Genomic DNA, 24,264 nt, shown 5'->3' with positions numbered 1-24,264 from the left:
CTAAAATTCTGGCTCCAGCAATCACGTTCTAGAATATGTTTATTGTGCTTAACTCTACAGTAAGGAATATCTTGGAAGCAACTTGGTCCTGAAGCTCTAGCTTCTGAATAAATGGGTTCACTTCCTCAATTCCCCACTTAATACTTGGGTAACCTTAAGCAAGTCATGAAATCTCTGCCATTCCAGTTACCTTATCTATCAAAATAGAGGTTGGATTGAATTGTCTTTGAGACCCTCTTCAACTTGAATGTATGATCCTGCAAACACAAAATACAGTTCCTGAAGAAATTGCAGTTTTATTAAAGAGTTAGACAAACATATGGAGTACTAACACAATCTATTCAGCCATTCCCCAATTGATGGACATTCCCTCAATTTCCAATTGTTTTGCCCTGGGAAGAAAACTGCTACAAATATTTTTGTAGATCCCTTTCCTCTTAAAAAAAAAAAATACATATATATATATATATTGAGATTCATGCCTAGTAGTAGTAGTATTAGATCAAAGGATACGCATGAATTTGTAGTTCTTTTGATATCTTTTGATCATTTATCAATTGGGGAATAGTTCTTATTTTTTATAAAATTGACTCAGTTCCCTCCATGTTTAAGAAATGAGGCCTTATGAGAAAAACATGCTTCAAGATTTTTTTTAAATTACTATTGCTAACTGTATTTCCTCCCATTTATTCTATTCTCTCTGCACTTCTTTGTGTTTTGTTACCACTCCCTTCCCCAACATAAGGAATATTTAAAAAGCAATCACTATAATAGTGATAATCACTGACATTTATATAATACCTTTACAACTTGCAAAGGGCTTAACTATAAATTTTCAATTGTACCTTGTGAATTAGGCCATGATAAATTGCCAGCCAATAATGTGGAGTTCAAAAAAAGGAAAGTTCAATAAAAGCTCCTAGAGGGAAAGTACAGATTAGTGTTTATCCTTGTATCTGTATCATTCCCTATTCGATTGTTAGAAAAAGCTTAATTGATGGTCTTTAGCTGTAGAGCTGTTTCCCAGGGAGATGGGAAATAGAAAAGAAGGGCTAAGTATGACAAACATTTCGAAGGAAAAAAATATCAGTACCAGGTGACAATATGTGAAGGGGAAGAATTAAAGATGACACATTTAACTACATAATCAGTGTTGTGTTGCTTTGTGTTTATCGCTTTTTTATGATGTCTTTAGGATACAGACCTAGTAGAGAAAAAAGAAAAAAAAAATAGAATTCACCTCCATTTTGCAAAGGATAAAACTGAGTCTCAGATACAGTTAATTTAATTGACACCCAACTCAGCAAGGTATGTAAAATGGCATTTTACACTGCCACAGAAAGGATTTCTTGAATCAGTTCTTTAGAGGGCAAGGATGAATTAAGTGGCACTGGAGCTGACCTGGAGTAGAATGAACTTAGAACAGGAAGAAGCATGAGAAGTAATCTAACCTCATTTTACATAGGACTCAAACTGCCCAGAGAGGTTCAGAAGGGACCTTTCCAAAGTCACATAGGTAGTAAGCAGAAGTAGAATTCATATTCAAGTTCTTTGACTTCAAACAGGATGTCCTTTTTACTTCATCATGCTCTTCGTGAAGATGTGTTTGAAATAGAACCTGTTTACAAGAGGAAACACAGATGGTCATTTCTTAGGGGCTAATGTTTATGTGTAGATGATATAATAGTCATAATTTATTTTTAAATGTATTTCTACATTTATCATGCTGCATAAGAAAAATCAGATCAAAAAGGAAAAAAAGAGAGAGAGAAAAAGCAAACAAGTAAGCAATAACAAAAAAGGTGAAAATACTATGTTGTGATCCACATTCAATCACCATAATCCTCCCTTTGGATAAGATAGCACTCTCCATCAGAAGTCTATTGGAATTGGCCTGAATCACCACATTATTGAAAAGAAACACATCCATCATAGTTGATCATCACATAATCTTGTTGCTGTGTACAACGTTCTCTAGGTTCTATACTCACTTCCCTTAATTAGTTCATGAAAGTCTTTCTGGACCTTTCTGAAATCATCCTGATGATCATTTCTTATAGAGCAATAATATTCCATTACATTCATATATCATAACTTATTCAGCCATTCCCCAGTTGATGGGCATCCACTCAGTTTTCACTTCCTTGCCATTACACACACACACACACACACACACACACACACACACACACACACACACAGCTGCTACAAACATTTTTTTGCACAAGTGAGTTTTTTCCCCTTTTTTGTGATCTCTTTGGGATACAAACCTAGTAGAAACACTGCTGGATCAAAAAGTATGTACAATTTGAGAGCCCTTTGGGCATAGTTCTAAGTTGTTCTCCAGAATGGTTGGATCAGTTCACAACTTCACTAACAATGTATTAGTATCCCATTTTTCCCCACATCTCCTCCAACATTCCTCATTATCTTTTCCTGTCATCTTAGACAATCTGACAGGTGTGTAGTAGTACCTCAGAATTGTCTTAATTTGCATTTCTCTAATCAATAGTGATTTAGAGCATTTTTTCATATGACTGGAAAGGCTTTCATTGGTCTTAAAATTGTCTATTATATCCTTTGACATTTATCATTTGGAGAATGGCTTGTAATAGGCATAATTTAAAGAAAAGCTCCCATTACATTTTCTGCAATGCTAACCGTGAAATAAACTTGATGAGACTGATTTATCTTAACATCTAAATTAGGTTCTGGTCAGGAAGAAGGAGTTGGTTGAGGATTAGAGGAATGGAGACAGCCATCTATAGGCCTTCAGTAGGTCACACTCTCTGCTTTCCTCATCTGTGTATGTGTATGTGAATTCCAATAACAATGAATAGTAAAACATGTATAAACTACATACATAGGTATGCAATTTTTTTAGTAAATACCATTTTTTTCAATTATATGCAAAGATACTTTTCAAAATAATTTTTCATAACATTTTAAGTTCCAACTTTTTCTCTCTCCCTTCCACCCCCCTCTCCAAAATGTCAAGCAGTCTGATATAGATTATATATATGCAATCATATTAAGCATATTTTGAAACTCACATTTTTTTAAAATTAGTATTAAAATCATTCTTATATATAATTGGAAAAAATGAAATATTTAAAAAAGAAATGTGTGTATATTTGTGTATGTATGCATATATATATGTGTATATATATACAGTTTAAAGCTGCACTAATGCTTTTAGAATACTCTGCATATGCTTTGGGCCTTTATTTATTTCTTTTTTTTCCCTCGAGCTAAATAAAGCACCTCTTTGCTGCACTCTGTTGATTTACTGAGTCACTGCTCAATACCAGCAGCTCAGACCAGCTCTCATTCCATGCCCAAACACTTTTTCTTGATTCTGATTGGGAAGGGTGGAAAATAGTTTTTTTTTTAAGTGTGGGGGCATTGAGACACCTTACATGGGATAGATCTGGGTGTGAAACTTTGGGCAGCATGATAGGTCTTAGTTGGGAGGGTTGGCATAAAAGAACATTTTGGGACAGTGAGAAATAGATAGGGATCCAGCTAAATTAAGCTATTGCTGCCCTCTTCAAAAAGGGCAAGAATAATTGCCATTTAATTGTTGAGGTTACTACATGAAACTGTGTTTTGTGATTCTAAGCAAAGTAAAATAAGAGAAGATTAAGTCAATCACAATAAGCTGGCTTAGGGATGGTACTGAGGAATGCCTCTTTCCTCATTCTCACTGATACTCTTATCCATCCAGTCCAAATGCTGCCCTTTGTAGGAAGGCTTCTTTAATTTTGCCAGTCAGTAGTACCCCTCCCTCCACCCTTATATGTGTAATGCTTTGATTATACCTCTTAGATTTTTTATCTTACCCAAAACTGTAACTAAGATGGAGCTATTACATTTTTGTTCCAAGGTGAGAAATTCAGAGGGTGCTGCTAGCTTTCTCTCCTCTCCCCCTAGTGAGGTAGTAGGCTCATCCCAAAACAAATTCATGACTCCTTGGTGGTGGCTTGTAGCCCAGAACTTACTTCCTCTCCCATCAACAACCTACAAAGTCCAGAGGGTGCTTCATCCACTGTCCTTCTCCCAGCAATAGCATCTGAAACCCTCTAACAGCATCAGCCCTTTAGCAATATAGAAAACTTAAGGATTGTTCCCCACATCCCAGTTGAGCCTTCCACTATCTTCACCTGTCCCAGTGGAAAAATGTTAGACTTTTGATCTCACCCATTGGTTCTCTTTCTGGGATGCCTTAGAAGTCTCCAGAATCCTAGGCTTAGTAGGAATACTCCTGCCCATTATAATCTAATCAATGGAAACATGTTAGAATTAAATACAACTTTTTGCTAAATAAAAAGAACCTCCATTCAAATGGAGAGGTAGGAAACTATGGATACAGAATGTTACAGATGCTATAATATAGCTAACTTTTTTGCTTAACTTAAAGAAATGGCAGTACAAGGTAAAAGTAAGAGAGTGAGGAGAGGAATGTATTAATAATAGTTAATATTTATAGAGTGCTTCAAGATTTGCAAAGTCCCTTCCATATGTGATCTTATTTAAGCCTTATAACTAGGCTACAAATAGGTGCTATTATTATTCCTACTTTATAGATGAGGAAACTGAGGCCATGGGTTAGACAGCTCCTATCTGAAGCAAGATTTGAACTGGAGCCTTCCTGACTACAAGTTCAACACTCTAGTCATTGCACTTAATGATCTCAGAAAGAAATATGTACTCAGTATCCATCCCATGCAAGACATCATCCTGGGATTTCAATGTTAGCCTGAGTTGTTCTTAGTGAACTCTTATTGGCTCCTAGTGATTACTACTTCCTTTTCTAATTATCCAAATCCTATTCATTAATTTAGTTCATTTAGTAGTTCAGTCCCTACCACATTTCCTTGAACATAATTAATACATGTTTATGGGATTAAATTTTAGAATTTTGCCAAGTATAGACAGAAGCAAAAAAGTGAATGAATGAATGAATGAAAAAGATATTAATTGCTTACTATGAGGACTGAGATAAGTGCTAGGATAAAATGCAAAAGAAAGATAGTCATTACCTTTAAAATTGAATCCTCATAGAAATGATAACATGTAAAAGAATAGTGACTAGGGAAAGGTATGTTGATACAGGTACAATGAAAATCAAGTTTATTGTTCTGTGGTATCCAGAAACTACTCTCTTCAGACACTTTTTGAAATTCAATATATTTAGAAGAATTGCACATGTTTAACATATATTGGATTCTTTGCTGTCTAAGAGAGGGAGTAGGAGAAGGGAGGGAGAAAAATTTGGAACACAAAATTTTGCAAGGGTGAATGTTGAAAACTATCTTTGTGTATATATATATTTATATATATTGAAAATAAAAAGCTATTTTTTAAAAAAGAAATTCAATATATTTGTTCATCTTCAGTCTTTTGGCCGCTTTTCCCCATTCTCCTTGGAATTATTCAAATTCACATGATCCTACAGTCACATCTGTAAGCTCTTTTCTCTGGACTTTAAAATTTGAATTCATTTAAAAATAGTACTCTCTTGCTATCCTCTCACTTAGGGTTCCAAAACCTTTTTAACCAGGTTTATTTTACCCTTCCTAATTCCTAATTCCTTCTCCTTGATAAAGAAGAAAGCAAACTAAAAGTAGAGCTAATTCACTTTTTTTGTCTGCCATCTTACTACACCAGTTACCTCAAACCCTGGGCTTATCCCTTCTCATTTTAAAGCAATTGAACCTTTTTTTTTTTTTTTTTGGACTTTAATATTCTTCACAACCTCCAACTCATTTTGGGCTCTAGTCTTCTTGACATTATCTTAAGGGCTATTCATTCATATTTGTCCTTTTACCTTTTGGTACATGTCCTTTTAAAATCTGAGCTCATCAAATACATTTCAGGTGAAATTGATAAATCTATGAAGAACTCAGGTTAATTCATGCTCCATGGGATGTGCTCTAGCCAAAGCACACTGTGGAGAAAGGAAGAATAATTTGATTACATATACTCTTCCCAAGTTAAATATTTGCCATCCTCAGCAAGTCAACTAGTGTTCATTTGGTATATTTGTCCATATTTCCAATTTTGGGGAAAAATTGGAAAAAAAGCATTGTTCTTTTAAGAGACTCCCAAATGTTTGATCTAAAGTTTCAGTAAAGAATATATGGAACAGCACCATTCCTGCTTTTTCTAAGTGTCTTATAAAGTGTCTCAAGCAAGACATTCAACAAAGTTGTTGGTTAATCCCAAAATTATTACTGTCTTATCAGGGCCTAGAGATCACTATTCCCACCAAAAAAAAAAAAAAAGAATTATGCAAACTGAACAAATGACATTTTACAAACTTTTTCACAAGTTACTATGCACTTAATATATATTGTACTGTCCCAACCCCAGCAAATGAGAGGAAAAATAAAAATTGCGTTACAATTTTAAAAAACTTTTAAAAATGAAAAATTGAGTGAAGGAAAGGGGAAAAATCCCAAATGAGCTCCCAGAAAATATGGAGGGGAGTTTTCCCAATAGAGATCAGGCACCTGGAGTAGATTGAAAATCACATCACTCTCAGTTGAGAAACCAGACTGTTTGGATGAACTTTTCTCCATGAGTCCCTGCAGTATTTGGGTAACCCATGTATTCTCCCAACAGATTCTGCCAATGCATGGAACATTCCAGATATAAATCCAAATTCTTCCAAGTTTCTTCAGATATTTCTGCATTATACAAAGCATATCAAACATAGGACCAAAATCACTTTTGGTGGGATAAGCATGTTTAGTTAAAAAAGAAAGCAAATTCACATGATTCCTGAACCCAAATAGATTAAATCCTCAAACTTTATTGAAATCAGCTTCTCAAATCCCAGACAAGCACCAGAGTATAGCAACATATTGGACTATGTGGAAACCCTCTTCAACTAAAGGACCCCAACTTTGGATTTATATGTGGACCTTATTCAAGCCCAGAATAGCCTGACTTCTTTTTTTTATTATAACTTTTTAAATGACAGAACATATGAATGGGTAATTTTTTTACATTATCCCTTGCATTCATTTCTATTCCAACTTTTCCCTTCCCTCCCTTCACCCCCTCCCCTAGATGGCAGGCAGTCTTATACATGTTAAATATGTTATAGTATATCCTAGATACAATATATGTGTGCAGAACTGAACAGTTCTCTTGTTGTACAAGAAGAATTGCATTCAGAAGGCAAAAACAACCTGGGGAGAAAAACAAAAAAATGCTAAAAGTTTACACTCATTTCCCAGTGTTCCTTCTCTGGGTGTAGCTGATTCTGTTCATTATTGATCAATTGGAATTGAATTAGATCTTCTCTTTGTCGAAGATATCCACTTCCATCGGAATACATCCTCATACAGTATTGTTGTTGAAGTGTATAACGATCTCCTGATTCTGCTCATTTCACTCAGCATCAGTTGATGTAAGTCTCTCCAGGCCTCTCTGTATGGTCTCTGCTGGTCGTTTCATACAGAACAATAATATTCCATAACATTCATATACCATAATTTACCCAACCATTCTCCAATTGATGGGCATCCGTTCATTTTCCAGTTTCTAGCCACTACAAAAAGGACTGCCACAACCATTTTGAATAGCCTGACTTATAAAGAAAAAAGTCAGAGTTTTTTTGGTCATTTCTGGCTCTTTATTCCCCCACTCCAGGAAAGCTTAGGTTTATCTCATATTTGGGTCCTCCTCAAAAAAGGAATGAAATAGGGCTAGGTGGCGCAGTGGATAGAGCACCAGCCTTGAATTCAGGAGGACCCAAGTTCAAATCCGGTCTCAGACACTTAACACTTCCTAGTTGTGTGACCCTGGGCAAGTCACTTAACCCCAGCCTCAGGGGGGAAAAAAATAGGAATGAAATGACAAGAAATATAGATCACATAGATGATAGCTATTTGTTTCCTTCAAGCAAAAAAGAAATTCTTAAGCCACAATGGCTTTGCAAATGATGAAACATTAACTCATAACTCTTGTTATACTCTCCCCAAAGGTCAATACTTATAACATGAAAACATGAGCCATTTAATAGATTTGTTAAGTAACTATTTCATTTTAACTTTGACTTTGTAGCATCCAAAAACCCCAAAGTCCCTATGTTCTGGCCAGTCAACCCAAAGCTTGGACTCATCTTCCTTTTGCCCAGTAGGCTCCAACTGAAGCTCCCAAATTCTCCAACTGATGAAAGTTCCTCCAAAGATGGAAACATCTATCTCAGGATCACTGTTTGTTTACCTATAAAGAAAGAAATATATATATATATATATATATATATATATATATATATATATATATATATATATATATATAAGGCACCCAGGGCTTTGAAGTTCTCCTTCAGCTCAATGAGATGAGCATATCTGGGCAACTTGATAATGTAGTGGATAGAGTCCTGGATCTGAAATCAGAAAATTCCGAGCTCAACTCAGGCCTCTGATAATTCCTAGTAAGTCACTCTCTTATTTCTCTGTAATTTCTTCAGTTGTAAAATGAAGATAATAATATCTACTTTACAGGGTTGTTGTGAGGAACAACTTAGGTAATATTTGTAAAGAATTTAGCACAGTGTCTAGCAAATAGTAAGCATTTAATAAATGCTTGTTTCTCCCCTTTCCTTTGACTGCCAGGGGGTCAGTAGAGATGTATACTCCTCCCTCCATATCATGGGAAGTCCAAAGAAAGCTCCATAGAGTCTTCACACATAGCCCATGAAGAGGAATAGAAGTTGTCTTTTTCTTTTAAATCCCCTGGCTTAGTGGCTGGTTCTCTTTTAATATATTCTCACACACACACACACACACACACACACACACACACACACACTCCAAGATGTCACAGGGACAAAGGACAAAGGAAGTTGGGGTCATCTCAAAGCACCAAATCCTTCACTGATAATACAGAGTACATGTGACCCACTGAAATTGGTCTAGGGAGCACAAATGCTCTATGAGGAATCAGAATACCAACATGGGGTGGGAGAGGGGAGAGGGCTAATAACTCCCATCATAAAAACTGAGCAGTTTTTTTTTCAAATATGCATGAATCCTTCACGAAAGTTGAGCATTTTCATTAATTAGTCACAAAGAAGTTCTGAGTAAATTAAAAAGGATAAAAATAAAACATACCACCTTTCACTTAACAAATTTACATGACAAATATCACTAGCATATAAACTCCTTGAAGGCAAGGACTGTTTTGATTTTATATCCCTAGCATAATTCCTGGCACATAGTAAGGTGCTTAATAAAAGTTTGTTGAATTGAACTGAACAGAAATATTAAATGTATCAGATTGCCTCCTTAAAATTCCTCCTAGTTAGAATTTTAAAAGAGAAGAATATTTTAAATAATAGTAGAGTCAAGGAGGCAATCTACAAGACAAACTATTTAAAAGGCAACAAAACTATGAACATAATTCCTCCAAATAAAAAAAACATACAGCAATAACACTGGAGAAGGGCAGGAAAACAATAGCTGCTCCCTTGGCATGTTGAGTCCTCATGAATGCACTAGCCTCTCTCTGTCACAGAGACTGCCTGCTTTGGGCACATAAAGCAAGCAGAAATAGGGCTTTCCTAGTGTTGTAGAAAAGTTGGGCAAGTCATACTGTTAATTTTATACTAGTTGTACTTAGGAGTAGGAGAGAGTGTAGAAGATAATAGTGGAAGCTTTGAGTGATGAAGCATCATGGCTCCGGGGGTCTAATGCCCTGAGATGGCTTTCTCTGTATATCTGCAGCTTCTAGGCAATGTCCTCAGAAGTTTTTATTCCATGAGTTCCTTCCCCAGTCATTGATATTCTTGAGTTTATTAAAATACTAGATTGGCAAGTGATTTTGTTTCTAAATCTTACTTATCTCAGTTAGCCAATAAACATTTATTACATGTCTGCTATGGACCAGTGTTGTTCTGAGCAGTGGGGATGCAAAGAAAGGCACCTTTATTCCAAGGTGCTCCTTGTCTAATAGACTAATGTATTTCTCCACTTGTTAATCCAAATGACAAAATATTTTGATTATTATATCAGTGGAGCTCCGGTTTTCTTTCAAAAAAAATCAATCAGAAAGAATTTAATAAATGCCTACTATGTGCCAGGCACTATTCTAATCCTGAAGATGAAGTACAAAAAATTTTTTTAAATCCTTATTCCCAAGAAACTTACTTCTAAGGGGTAACACAGGTGCAAAAGATAGGGGGAATGCCATTTCACTGGTATAGGGAATATTCAGATGAGGAAATTCTCTTTACCAACATAGGTTGGCATCTTCTCAGTAATGTATACTCTTTTAGAGAAGTGACTAGATCACTGCCATGTTAAATGACTTCCTGGAGTATATAGTATAGTATATATACAGCCAGTATATACCAAGGTTTCATTCAAAAGGTGGCTCTTGAACTTTGTCCTGAAGGAAGAGATGGACTCTTTGAGGCAAAGGTGAGGATAATAACCATTCCATACATAGGAGACTACTAGTGCAAAGGCATAAAGATGAAGAATAGAGAGAAGGGCTAGATTTCAAACTATGGAAAAGGGATTGATATATGATGAGCCTGGAGAGATAGATCCAGGATGGAAAGAACTATAAAAGTCAAAGTTTCCATTTGATCCTGGAGGCAACAGGGTTCTATTAGAGTTGTTTGAGTAGGGGAATTACATGGTCAGGTCTTCACTCAAGGATTACTTTGAATACTATATTAAAGATGGATTGGGGTGGAGAGAGACAAGGCAGAAGATTAAGTAGAAGGCCATTGCAAAAGTGTAAATTGCAAAAATGACCAGTTTCAAAAAATCTAGGCAAGAGATGATGATGGCCTGAATTAAGGTGGTAGTTTTGTGAGTATAGGCAGAGAGTCATATGTGAGAGATTGTATGGAGGTAAAAACAAAAAGATTTAGCTATTGGGATATGTGGAGTCCTTAAGGGAGAGTGAGGAGTCCAGGATCCAAAATTATGAACCTGGGAGACTAGGATTTAACAAAACAGGAAATTTGGGAGAGGGAAAGTTTGGGGAGGAAGGTAAAAATTCCGTTTTGAGCTTGGTTAGTTTGAGGTTATCTCTAAGACTTCCAGTTTGAATATTCAATAGGTGATATCTAAGAGACAGTGAATGTAGAATGCTTTTCCTAGATGATAAGGGGCTGAAACTCAAAGAAGAATCTGGAACAGGATCTATTAGTCATTTGCTTAAAGGTGATAGAAAAACCCATGGGATCTAATAAGATAGGCGGACAAGAGGAAGGCCTAGGACAGGACCTTGGAGAGCACTTAGGAACATGATATGGATGATAAGCCAACAAAAGAGTTATAGGCTGGGACACTGATACATTGTTGGTGGAATTGTGAACAGATCCAAACATTCTGGAGAGCAGTTTAGAACTATGCTCAAAAAGTTATCAAACTGTGCATACCCTTTGACCCAGCAGTGTTACTATTGGGCTTATATCCCAAAGAAATACTAAAGAAGGGAAAGGGACCTGTATGTGTAAGAATGTGTGTGGCAGCCCTTTTTGGCCAGAAACTGGAAACTGAGGGTATGCCCATCAGTTGGAGAATGGCTGAGTAAATTATGGTATATGAATGTTATGCAATATTATTGTTCTATAAGAAGCAGGATAATTTCAGAGAGGCCTGGAGAGACTTACATGAACTGATGCTGAGTGAAATGAGCAGGACCAGGAGATCATTATTACATAGTAACTACAAGACTGTACAAAGATCAATTCTGATGGACGTGGCTCTTTCCAACAATGAGATGATTCAAACCAGTGCCAATTGTTCAGTGATGAAGAGATCCATCCACACCCAGAGAGAGAACGGTGGGAACTGAGTGTGGACCACAGAATAGCATTCTCACTCTGTTGTTGTTTGCTTACATTTTGTTTTCTTTCTCAGTTTTCTTTTCTTCCTTCTCAATCTGATATTTCTTGTGCAGCAAGATTACTGTATAAACTTGTATACATATATTGAATTTAACATATATTTTAACATATTTAACATGTACTGAATTACCTACCAGCTAGGGAAAGGGATGGAGAGGAAGGAGGAGAAAATTTAGAACAAAAGGTTTTGCATGGGTCAATGTTAAAAAATTACCCATGCATATATTTTGTAAATAAAAAGCTTTAATTTTAAAAGGAGGTATAGGAAATTCAGTCAGACAAATAAGAATAAACCTAGGAGGAAAAAGAATATCCAGGTTAAAGGGATTATCAACAGTATCAGATGAGCCATTGGTTAAGATGAAGACTGACAAGGCCATGGGACCATGTAATTAAGCAATTGCTGGTAACTTTGGAGAAAGCATTTTCAGTTGAGTGAAGAGGCCAGAAGATTGATTGCAAAGGATTGAGGCATGAGAGTAGAGAAAGTAAAGCTGGTAAATGTAAATGGGCTTTCCTGGAAAGCTGAAAACTTAGGTGGAGAAGAAAAGAGATCAGGACTTTAGAAAGACTTATCAAGAGCTTAATAGATTAAAGAGGAATTATCTAATAAATGCTGTAAAATGTGCTATACCAGCATACTAATTGAATACTTGCTAATACTGATATGGAAAAGAATAGCTAACCAAAACATAATAATTTATGAGATTATCTTAATATGTCTTTCAATAATAATAAATGTTGGAATTTATTGAACAGGGTAGCACTCATTTGGATTATAACTGAATTTTATCAGCTGGATGTTCCCCTATTTTGACCTCAATCTAGTACATTAGATTGAACACTTTCCTTGCATTTCATTCATTAAATTAGAAAATTAATTTTTTTATTTCTCTTTTATTTGATTCACTAAATTAGAAAATTAAATTTTTATTTATCTTATGATTCACTAAATCAGAAGATTAAATTGGTGCTAGAAATGGATATGGTAGACATATTCATGATTAGCAACCAATAAAGAAGGGAAGATTGCCAGCAGACTGCTTACTCATAAAAGCATGAGATATATTCATGAAATACATACTGAAGTCATAATAATGAGTCTGCTTGGCATATTTAAGTACTGAATCAATCTCAGGTTGATCACACACACAAGCATACATGAGCATATACACACACATATGTGGAACAGAAAGGAATGTCCTATGGAATGATCTCTAGTACTTTGGACAGACTCCCATGAAGGAATAGGAAGATATGAACAAAAATTAAAACAGAATGAAAAAAGGCAGATAGGATGCACTCTGCACCATTGGAGAAAGTATCACATCAGTGGACTTAGCGCCATTCTATTCCAAGTATTTATTTTTATCTCTCATATGACACTGCCTTATACATAGCAGTCACTCAATAATTGATTTGAATAAAAAAATCCAACTAGGTAAGGAATTGAGAAAGAATGTCATATTCAGGGAAAAACAAGTAGATTCATTTCCAACAAGTTGACTGGTAAGTTATAGTGCATGAAGGAGTATAATGCAAAATCATTTGAGAAGGATAAGTGGAAGCTATGTTATAGAGGGCTTTAAATGTCAAAAAGAGGAGTTTTTATTTTGTTCTAGCAATAATAGGGGACCACTGACATTTCCTGATCAAGGGAATGATATGGTCAAATATATTCTCTTTCTCTTTTTAATTCTGAATTTCTGATATCAAACTAAACAAACACCTCCATGTACAAAATAGAACCCAAAAAGAGGATTTATCATAAAACTGTAATTTTGTATTATCCACAACTAGTTTTTCCTGCTATTCTTTTAATTTTTAATTTAATTTAAAATTTTCTTATTTTCTTTTAAGTCAATAATAAGTGGAATATGTATTTTTTCAGATTATTCTGCCTATCTGCATTGTTTTGTTTTGTTTTGATTGGACTTCCCTTTGATCTCTTCTGTGCTTTAAAAAAAAAAAAATTATTCAATGATCTTCTTTTCTTTTGTCGTCCCTCCACCGCTCACAAATCTTGGCAATTGATTGGATTGAATTGGTTCAAATGAGAGATAAAAGTCAATGCTAAGAATATGGGCAAGAGTAAAGAATGTTTAGCGCTCTAAACAAAACTGAGATTGTTAGAAAAAGAGCCAGATTTAGGAGAAAGAGTATTAAGTTCTATTTTGAAGTATTGAGTTGTTTTTTTCAATAGTATTTTATTCTTTCAAATATATGTAAAGACACATTTCAACATTCATTTTTAAAAAATGTTGTGTTCTAAATTTTTCTCCCTCCCTCCCTTCCCCTCTCCCCAAGACAGAGATTTCAAAGTGATCTCAGCAAGTGCTAAATGTGTGCAATCTTTTAAAACATTTTTCCATATTTGTCATTTTTATGCAAGAAAAATCGGATCAAAAGGGGGAAAAAAAAAAACAAGAGAAAAAAAACCAAAAAAAACAAAAAGGTGAAAACTTCAATCCATATTCAATGGGAATATTGAGTAAGGAGATACCAGTGAGATATCATGGTAAAGATATCTAACCGGCAGATGGAGGCAGTTACAGAGCTTGAGGTAGCAGAGAAATGAGGATTACATTTGCTGATTTGAGAATCATCTGCATAGAAATGATAATTGACCTTATGTTTGCTGATGAGATCATCCAGTGAGAGCTGAGAAAGAAAGAACAGGACCTAGGACAGAGCCCTGGGGCACACCCACACATAGAGGCCAGGATATGATGATGATCCAGCAAAGAAAACTGACAAGGAGCCATGAGACTGATAACCATGCTCATGCATAGCTACTTTTCTCTTCTCCCTATATTTAAGATCCTGTCTGATTCACTGCCAGACTGCTGCTCAGTCAGTCCATAAACTGCACATGTCCCTTGAGGTAATGGTTAATTGACTAGTGATTAGGAAGCTGCCGGAGGGTGAAACAAGAACTGAGAATTCAGACCTCCAGTAGGGACAAGTGTGTGAATACAGAATAAAATCAAGAATACTGGAGAGAAGACAGCTCAACTCTGGAAGGATGGGTGGGCAGGTCAGAGAAATGAATTAAGCATCCAAATCCTAGCAAGGGGAAGAGCAGGGAACTTAGAGCCACTACCCATAGTCAATAAGCTGCTTGCAATTTCCTAAATTTTATTTTGTGGTTCTTTGTCATCCCCCTTATGTCATTCCTCCGGCCCTAAATTCTAGCACATGTAATAGGATTAATAAATCTTTGTGAAGAATAAGATTCAGATAGTGGTACAAAATAGGGTCCAATAAAGTCCTACTCTGCTGCCGCCTGGTGGCTGAGGTGACCTTGATGCTAAGGTTCTAATAGCAAAGTCCAATGTCCAGCAGATCCTATCAAACTAGAAAGATTCCCAGTAGGAGTCTAGCTACAAATAAAAAAGTTTAATTCCAGTCAGAGAGGTTCGTGAATAAAAGATTGGCCACTAAAGAACAAGCCATTATCATCAATAGCAAATCATTGTCATCAATAGAAAGGGCACCCACATCAGGAAAAAACAAAGCAGACCTTTTGAAACAAATACAAGAGAAGCAGCCTGGGCAAAAAATTAAAAAAAAAAAAATCTGACCTTAAAATCAGGAAGATCTGGGTACAGTTACTACTTTTGACACTTATTACATGTGGGATCACAAACAAGTTCTTCCTGTCTCCAAACTACTTTCTGAACCAAGAGTTCTTAACTTGGAGTCTATGAAACCCCATAATGCCTAGGAATAGATTTCACTGGGTCTATGAATGAAGGTAGGAAAAAATGCATCTTTATTTTTAGTAGTTTCTAACTGAAGCCTGAGAAATTATCCATAAGTTTTGCTAGATTGACAATGGGATCTATGACACCAAAAAGACCCTTGCTGTACATAAATTACACAGCTCTATGGGAGAAGGTTTTTAGAGGGGGAGAGAAGTCTCCAACACTGATGAACTTGTAGGCTTGTAGAATTTTAGAGTTAGAAGAAATCTTAGTGAGCATCTATCCCAAACCAGACCTGAAAAAAAATCTTTCTTGAAAACCAGTGTTGATGGGGAAGGCACTATATCCCTATAAAATTGAATTTCTACTACTATTTTCTAATTAACATTTTAATTTTGGGGAAGCATCTTAATAACAAGTCTTTGATCTACAAAAAAAAGTAGGTGGGAACAGATTAGTGTCTTAAGCTTAAAATGAGTTTAAGGTCACTGGCCAAAAGGAAAGTGTTGAAAGAACTCAGTGTTTCAGACTCATTCTTGTTTCCAATGGAGTCAAATGAGGTCATGGAAGCCCCTTATGTGGGTCCCTATTTCTCTCCTCTAATCTATTTCCTAGCTTAAAGGATTACCAAAAAAAGGGATCATCAGGCTTCCACAGGATGCCAAAACAATGTCATTTCTATCCCAGCAAGCTTTGAAGGCTGATTAGTCATACACTAATTACAATGATTCAGCTCTGCCTCCTCATTAGGCCCCACAGGTACCATTCCCTGACTTTGAATTGCCAAGCTGAGTTAGGGGTTTACATAGAAACAAAAGAAAGGCAGCCCTTGGGAAATTATAAAGGTCAGTATTATGCTCTAGAGGGTTTATTAGAGATTGACATGAAAATGAGTTTCCACTATGCCCAAAGAGCTATCAAATTGTGAATACCCTTTGATCCAGCAGTGCCTCTACTGAGCCTGTATCTGAGAGATCAAAAAAAAAAAAAAAGGGAAAAGGACCCACATGTGCAAAAATGTTTGTGGCAGCCCTTTTTATAGTGACAAAGAACTGGAAATTGAGTGAATGCCCATCAGTTGAAGAATGGTTGAATAAGTTATGGTATATGAATATTATGAATTATTATTGTTATATAAGAAATAATTGTTCACAGCAACAATAAGATTGTGGAATGATCAATTCTGACAGAGGTGGCTCTTTTCAACAGTAAAGTGATTCAGGCCAATTCCAATGGTCTTATAATAAAGAGAGCTATCTGCATCTATAGAGAGGACTATGGAGATTGAGTATGGATCACAGCATAGTATTTTCACATTTGGTTGTTGTTTGCTTGTATTTTGTTTTCTTTACCATTTTTTCCCTTTTTGATCTGATTTTCCTTGTGCCCCATGATAATTGTGGAAATATGGATAGAGGAATTATGCATGCTTAACATATTGGATTACTTATTACCTGAAATGGGGGGAAGGGAGAAAAAAAGTTGGAACACAGGGTTTTGCAGGGGTAAATGTTGAAAATCATCTATGCATATGTTTTGAAAACTAAAAGGTTTTTTTAAAAATGAAATGAGTTTCCATCTCTTGAGTCAAACTAAAAAACCCCTATGTACAATATAGGATACTGGGGAAGATATGAACTAAACTGAACAAGGTCCCGATCTTGAAGAGTTTACCATCTAGATGGAGGGACAAGTACTTAGAGATGACAAGTCCACAAGTAAATACCATAAAACTTATTGACTTAACTGTGGGCAGAGCAATTGGGAATGTTAGGAAAGATACAATTAGATAACAAAAAGTTAGGTAAGATGTAGTTATTTTCCTTATGGACTTTATATACTAGAGGGAGAAAATGAAGAAACCTGCATCATTTTATAGAACAGAGGTTAAGAAGGAAGTCCAGAAACATTAAAATCCCGTTACATGGAAACATTCAACATTGGAAAGGATGTTGTAGAAAAACAGACACAAACTCCACTGCTGGTAGAAAAGTGAACTGAGTCAATCATTCTAGAAAATTCTGAAAAACAATTTATATATCATTCAAATCCTTTGACCCAGAAATACATATAACCCACAGGGAGACCAATGTCAGAAAAGTCCTATATATGCCAAAATAATCATAGCAAGCACTTTTTTGTAGTAGCAAATAAATGGATACAGTGAGTGGATAATAGTTAAATAAATTGTGGTATATGGAATATTATCTCATTATAATGTGAAAACAAAGGGGTGTAGTGGTTAAAATCCCAATCTTAAAATCAGAAAAACTGAATTGTGTCTCTGACACATACTAGATGGGGGATCATAGAGAAGTCATTAAACCTTTCAGTTTACTAGGCATTTCTCTAAGAGGATTAATTATAGACAGTAAAAGAGGTAGTTTTCATACCTGAAGTTCTTTAAATTAATGAAATTAAAAGTTTGGATACCATCATTCCCCCACAACCACGACCACCATGATGACTAGATAGAAGAAATTCAGGGAAACATGGGAGACTTGTGTGAACTAATACAAAGTGAAGAAACTTGAACCAGAGGAACAATAAGCATAATTTTGTCAATAAAGTAAAGGAAATTTTTTGCAGTGGCAAGGAAATGGAAATTGAGTGGATGCCCATTAATTGGGGAATGACTGGATAAGTTATGGTATGTGAATGTAATAGAATATAGTTCTATAAGAAAGGAGGAGCAGTCTAATTTCAGAAAAGCCTGGAAAGACTTGCATGAACTGATGCTGAGTGAAGTGAGCAGAGCTCAGAGCATATTGTACATAGTAATAGTAACATTGTATGATGATCAACTATGATAGACTTAACTTTTCTCAGCACTACAGTGATCCAAGGACAATTCCAATAGACTTTGGATGGAAAATGCCATCTGCATCCAGAGAGAAAATCATGAAGATCGAATGTGAATCAAAACATAGTATTTTCATATTTTTGTTGTTGTTTGCTTTTTTCTTTCTCATATTTTTTCTTCTTTTGATCTTATTTTTCTTGTGCAGCATGATTAATATGGAAATACATTTAGAAAAATTGCTCATGTTTAACCTATATCATATTGCTTGGGGAGAGAAAAGGGGGAAAGAGGGAGAAAAATTTGGAACACACGATTTTGCTAGGGTGATTGTTGAAAACTATCTTTGCATATATCTGGAAAAATAAAATACTAGCAAAAATAAATTCAAGATCCTTTATTGAAAGGGAAGGGTAAGCAATAGTTTAAGAAGCATAAGGAAGGAAGGAAGACTTTGGAATGGACTCTGTGGGGAATATAATAAAGAATAATCAGAGGAAAATAAAGATTTCCATGTAGCAGTGATGGCCTAATTGAGATTAGATAGATAACACATTAATAGTATGCAGTGGTGTAGTAGTTAAAGAACCAACTTCATCAGGGTCACATGACTATCTCCAGAAACATTTGGCATTTTAAGAAAAGGTAAATAGTGGAAATAGTACTCAGGGCAAGACATGAATAGTGGTAGAATAAATGGTTTTCAAGCGTAGAGAGAGAATAGTGATTCAAAGATAATAAAAATTGTTATTGAACTGATTGACCAGATGTCCAAGACTGTGAAGGGTAGAGAAACTAAAGGAAGGTAGACTAATAGAATATGTAGATCTGTAGAATATGATGGTTGAAGTGAAGTAGAATAAGTTTAGGAGCAATAAAGTAGAGAAATGAAAAGCTGTTATGATCAGAGAGAAAGACTTTGAATTCAGAATCATAGGAGGCAGCATAGTTATGGACCGAGATTGTAAGAGTTGAAATATGATCATCCCTGCACATGTTTTATTTTGAGAGAAGATATAGGTTATGATAATTGAAGAGGTTAATCAACAGTGTGATCAATTGTCAGGTAGATATCAGAATATAAACTGAAATGCCAAGTATGAAGGCAAAGGTTGGAGCAGGGAAGAAGAATGTGAGCTAATGAAAGAACTTGTCAAAAAAAGGAAAATGACCTGGAGCTTGGCAGGTGACTATAACAAGAATGTGACTATGACAAAGATTTAGGTTCAGTGATAAATAGGGATGTAATGAACTTCAAAGGATAAGAAATTGGCTAAGCGATGATGACAAAGAAATATTCTAGAAGCATATGTGAAAAGCAAAGAGTTATACTTACTCCTTCTGATCCAACTTTCATGGCATGACAGAATGAGCACCAAGAAGACAGCATTTTCTAGAGTGATCTAGGTTTCTGTTCATACCAAAAGATGAACAAATATGAGAAAAATAGATTAGGATAAGTGTGAATTTGTTGACAAGAGTTTGGGTGTTCTAGAATGGAATTTAAAAGTCAGGGAAGGACATAGATTGTGTATCTTTCCTCATTTTTGTATTTCCTTTACCAAGACGTTGACTTTTTTTTTAAATAACTCCTTTTGCATCAATATCATTTCCCCCCAGTTTTTCTTTTACCTCTCTTATTTGATTTTTAAAATCCTTTTTGAACTCTTCCAGAAGTTCTTTTTGGATTTGATATCAATTAAGTTTTTTCTTTGAGGTTTCACATGTAGGTGTTTTGGCATTGTAATCTCCTTCTGAATTTATGTTTTGATCTTCCCCACCATAGTAAATTTCTCAGGTCCAATTCTTTTTTTCTTATTTTTTCAACCTATTTCACAATTTTTGACTTTATATTAAAACTAGACTCTATTCTTTTGGTGGAGGAGGAAATGTCCCAAGCTTCTTGCATAGAGCTTCAGGGCCTTGCTGCTGGTTTGCTTGTATACTCATTTTCTGGGTTGGACTCCCTTTTTATGCCAGTGAGACAAACCTTTCTTGATGACCTTTTAAGTTGTCTTGGGATGAAAAATTATTTCATCTTATTCTTTTGTTTGCAGGGGCTCTCCAGAATTTATTCTGAGATATTATTTTATAATTGTTTAGAAGTGAATTTGGTAGAATCTAGGCAAATTCCTGCATTACTCCACCATCTTGCTCCCCTCCCAGAGATGAAAGAACTAGAAAAGAGATAGTGATTTAAATGGAGAAGATTTTTAGCTTAGCAGATGGTTATAAAATCAAAGGGCAAAGGTGAATAAGGATTGGGAGGTGGTTTGCCATGGAATGAAGGACCTCTCCAAGGTACCGGGATGACTGCATGTAGCCTCTCTGCAGGGGTAATGGTGTCAGCTTCCATGGTAGCTTGCTAGAAGTATAAGTAATCTGGGAAGGGAGGCAGTGGGTAGAGGTGGTGGGAAGTTCTAACTGGGTGTCTGAGTCAGCAAATAACTGATGTTTATTAAGACTCAGAGAGTTTGACTCTCAATTTCCTTTTTTCCCCAATAGTACTTTATTTTTCCAAATAGAGGTAAAGATAGTTTTCAACATTCATTTTTGTATGACATCATGCTCTAAATTTTTCTTTCTCCCCTCACTTATCTCCCCCCTTCCCAAGGCAGCAAGCAATCTGATATAGGTTAAATGTATGCAATCCTTTAAAGTACATTTCCATATTTGTCATGCTATGACCATCAGACCATAAGGGAAAAAAAGTCACAAGAAAGAAAGCAGCAAACAAACAAAAAAAAACATGAAAATACTATTCTTTGATCCATATTCAGTCTCCATAGTTCTCTTTGTGGATGTGATTGCCATTTTCCCTCCCAAGTCTACTGTAATTGAATCGCCTTGGTTTTCAATTTCCAAATATTTATAAGTACAGGATTCTTGTTGTTTTGATTATTTTTTATTTTAGTGTTTAAATTATTTTAAAATACACAGACAAAAAATGAAAAAAGAGAGAAGAGTATTGCATTTCTTGCCTTCTCAGTGGATAGGAGAGAGGGTGAAAAGAGGGAGAAAATTTGGAGCTGAAAATAAATCTTTTTTTTAATTAAAAAAGAGAAAGAAGAGGATAAGAGGGAAGAAAGCTGAACATTTAATTGCAATGCATTGTAACTTTTCTCTAGATTCAATTTCCTTAATTGTAGAGAGAAAGTCTCAATCTTTTCTATCTCCTGGTCAGTGCCCAGAACACAGGGCTTCACACCTAGCAGGTATTCAATAAAATCTATTGAATGAAAATGGAACTTTCATTTTCAGTGAAAATGAAAAGTACTATCTTGGTAAGTTCCCTAAAATTTATTTTCCCTAATTCATGCTAGTTGTGAGAGGTTCTTCTAGGCAACAGAAGGGCAGAATTAAAGAGGCATTTATTAAGCATATTAAGCATTTATTAAGCATATTGTGAATAATAGCAGTGGCTTACAGCTCTATAGTATTTCAAGCTTTTTAATCACAAACTTATTAAGTAGATGTCATAAATCTTACTATGCTGTTTCTATAGGAAAGGAAACCAAGCCAGAGAAGGGGGGAGAGGGAAAGAGGGAAAAAGGCAGAGAGGGAGAAGGAAGGAGAGAGCAGCACCCAGGACAACATAAATGTACCAATGAGACAAGGGGAAAAGACTGGGCCTTAGCCACGAGAGAACTGAATTCTAATACAGGACCTTCTTACTCTATGGGCTAAATTCTAGTTTAAATCTATGGGCTACATTTTCCTTATTGATAAAGATGACTTACTTAGATGAACTCTAAGGTTCTTCCAGCTCTTTTGCATTCTTAACAATTGACTCTTGGATACCTATTCAAACTGGCTCTAGAAAACCCCTTCAAGGGGTCTAGGGCACAAAAAAATTGGTGAGGAATCCAGACTAGATTATCTCCAACATTCCTTCCAATTCTAAAATATCTGGCCTTATCATTTGAAAGAACAGGTCTTCTGTTCTTCTTTTGAGATTTAGTTTGCATTCTACCTGCTAATTCTACTGGGATAGTCTGATCTTGGCCCTTCACAGGGAACTGTCCTATTAAGGTAGACTCCATCTGTGACTTGCATCCTTTCCATGGTGAAAGTTGGATTTTTACTTTCATGGTGAATAAAGCCTTTGTCATATTTCCCTTTTCCCACCTCCTACCCTACTCATGGAGAAGACAAGAAAAACAAAAACCATTACATATATGTATAAACACATAAACAAAATTTCCCCATTAGACCTGTTTTTCAATTTAATTCAATAAATACTTGTTAAGCTCACCTTGTGTACAGAACACTTGCCAGGCAAGATATATGACTTAGAAAAAAACACAATCCTTGCCCACAGAGGGTTTTATAAACCAGTATTTATGTAGGTATGCCAATAGAGAAGTAGATACAAGACAAACTGAATTTTTCTCAATGATATTTTACTTTTTCAAACTTTTCCAAGATAGTTTTCAACATTCATTTTTGTAAGACTGTGTTCCAAATTTTTCTCCCTTCTTCCCTTATCTCTTCCTTCCTCAAGACAACAAGCAATCTGATATAGGTTAAAATGTGCAATCCTTTAAAATATATTTTCATAACAAATAGCATTTAAGAAAACAATGTAATGCTAGGTAAAGTCCAGTGAGGGAAAGAACATTATTAATGAAATAGGAGAAGAGCTAAGAGAAGGCTTCATTAAAGAAGCAGTATTTGACCTGAGTCTTAAAGAATGGGTAGGATTTTGACAATTGGCATTAAAAAGAAGCAGGGCATTCCAGTCCTGGAAAATGGCACATACAAAGGCAGGGAAGCATGAGATTGGGATATATATATAAGACGACAGGGAGTCTAGTTGAATGACAGGGAATCCACTTTGTCTAGAATAAAGAATATGTATTCCTCGGAGAGTAGGAGATAAAGCTGTAAAGGAAAACTCAGATTGTGACCTACTTTTGTGTGAGGACCCTTGAATACCAGACAAAAGAGTTTGAATTTGTTTTTCAATAGATAGTTGGCAGCCATTGAAAGATTTTGAGCACAGAATAGAGCAGTCTTAACTTTAAGGAAGATTACTTCAGAAGGCTAAGTAGGAGAGTACTGAAGAAAATACTGGAAGTGAGGACATCTATGAAGAGACTATTACAGTAGCTTAGAAAAGTGAAATTGAAGGCTTACGCTAGGGTAGTGGGAATGGAAAACAGAAAATGGATTCAAGGGATATTGGGAAGGAATTGTTGACTTGACTTGACAACAAACTGTTGACATGAGAAGCTGGATATAGGAAGAGATAGAGAAGAATCAATGATCAATTGGATATGGGAAGAGAGAGAAAAGAATCAATGATGACACCAATGATTTTTACCTTTTCCAGGTTAAATGGTATCAGCTTCAATTGATTCTTGTTGGAGAGGATTTGGAGGGTTTGAGAGTGTTTCATTCTCCTGACTGTCTTCCTGAAATGGGGAATCTGAACTGCACAATATTCTAGTTGTGGTCCAGCTAGAGCAGAGGACCTAGTGGCTTTTCATGTCCCTCATTATAAACTCTGCATCCTGGAAAATGCCATACACATCCAGAAAAAGAGCTGTGAAAATTGAATGCAAATCAAAGCATACTATTTTAATCTTTTGTTTTGTTTTGTTTTGTTTCTTTCTCATGACTTTTCCTTTTTATTCTGATTTTTCTTTCCCAACATGACTCATATGGTAATATATTTTTAAAAAATGAACTCTACATCCTTGATGTGTAAGAAGTGGTTAAGAAGGCCAAGGTCCCATGGCAATCAGCAGGGACTCCCTCTCTGTCCTATCCAGTTCATTCAACACACATTTCTTAAATATCTTCTGCAAATGAGGCCATTCTGGTGTCCTCTGTAAGAGGACATGGACAAAAATTGATGAGCTGGGATAGAT

At 35.6% G+C, this 24,264-nt stretch overlaps 1 protein-coding gene across 2 annotated transcripts in view; it reads right to left on the bottom strand.

The window, feature by feature from the left end:
• Positions 1–24,264, bottom strand: part of PKD1 (polycystin 1, transient receptor potential channel interacting) — a 189,410-nt gene that overhangs the window by 123,615 nt on the left and 41,531 nt on the right. The window lies entirely within an intron of this gene.

This window comes from Sminthopsis crassicaudata, chromosome 1 (genome assembly GCF_048593235.1).
Source record: "Sminthopsis crassicaudata isolate SCR6 chromosome 1, ASM4859323v1, whole genome shotgun sequence".
NCBI lineage: Eukaryota > Metazoa > Chordata > Mammalia > Dasyuromorphia > Dasyuridae > Sminthopsis > Sminthopsis crassicaudata.
The sequence above is the reverse complement of the archived record's forward strand: the minus strand, read 5'-3'. Positions and strand labels throughout refer to the sequence as shown.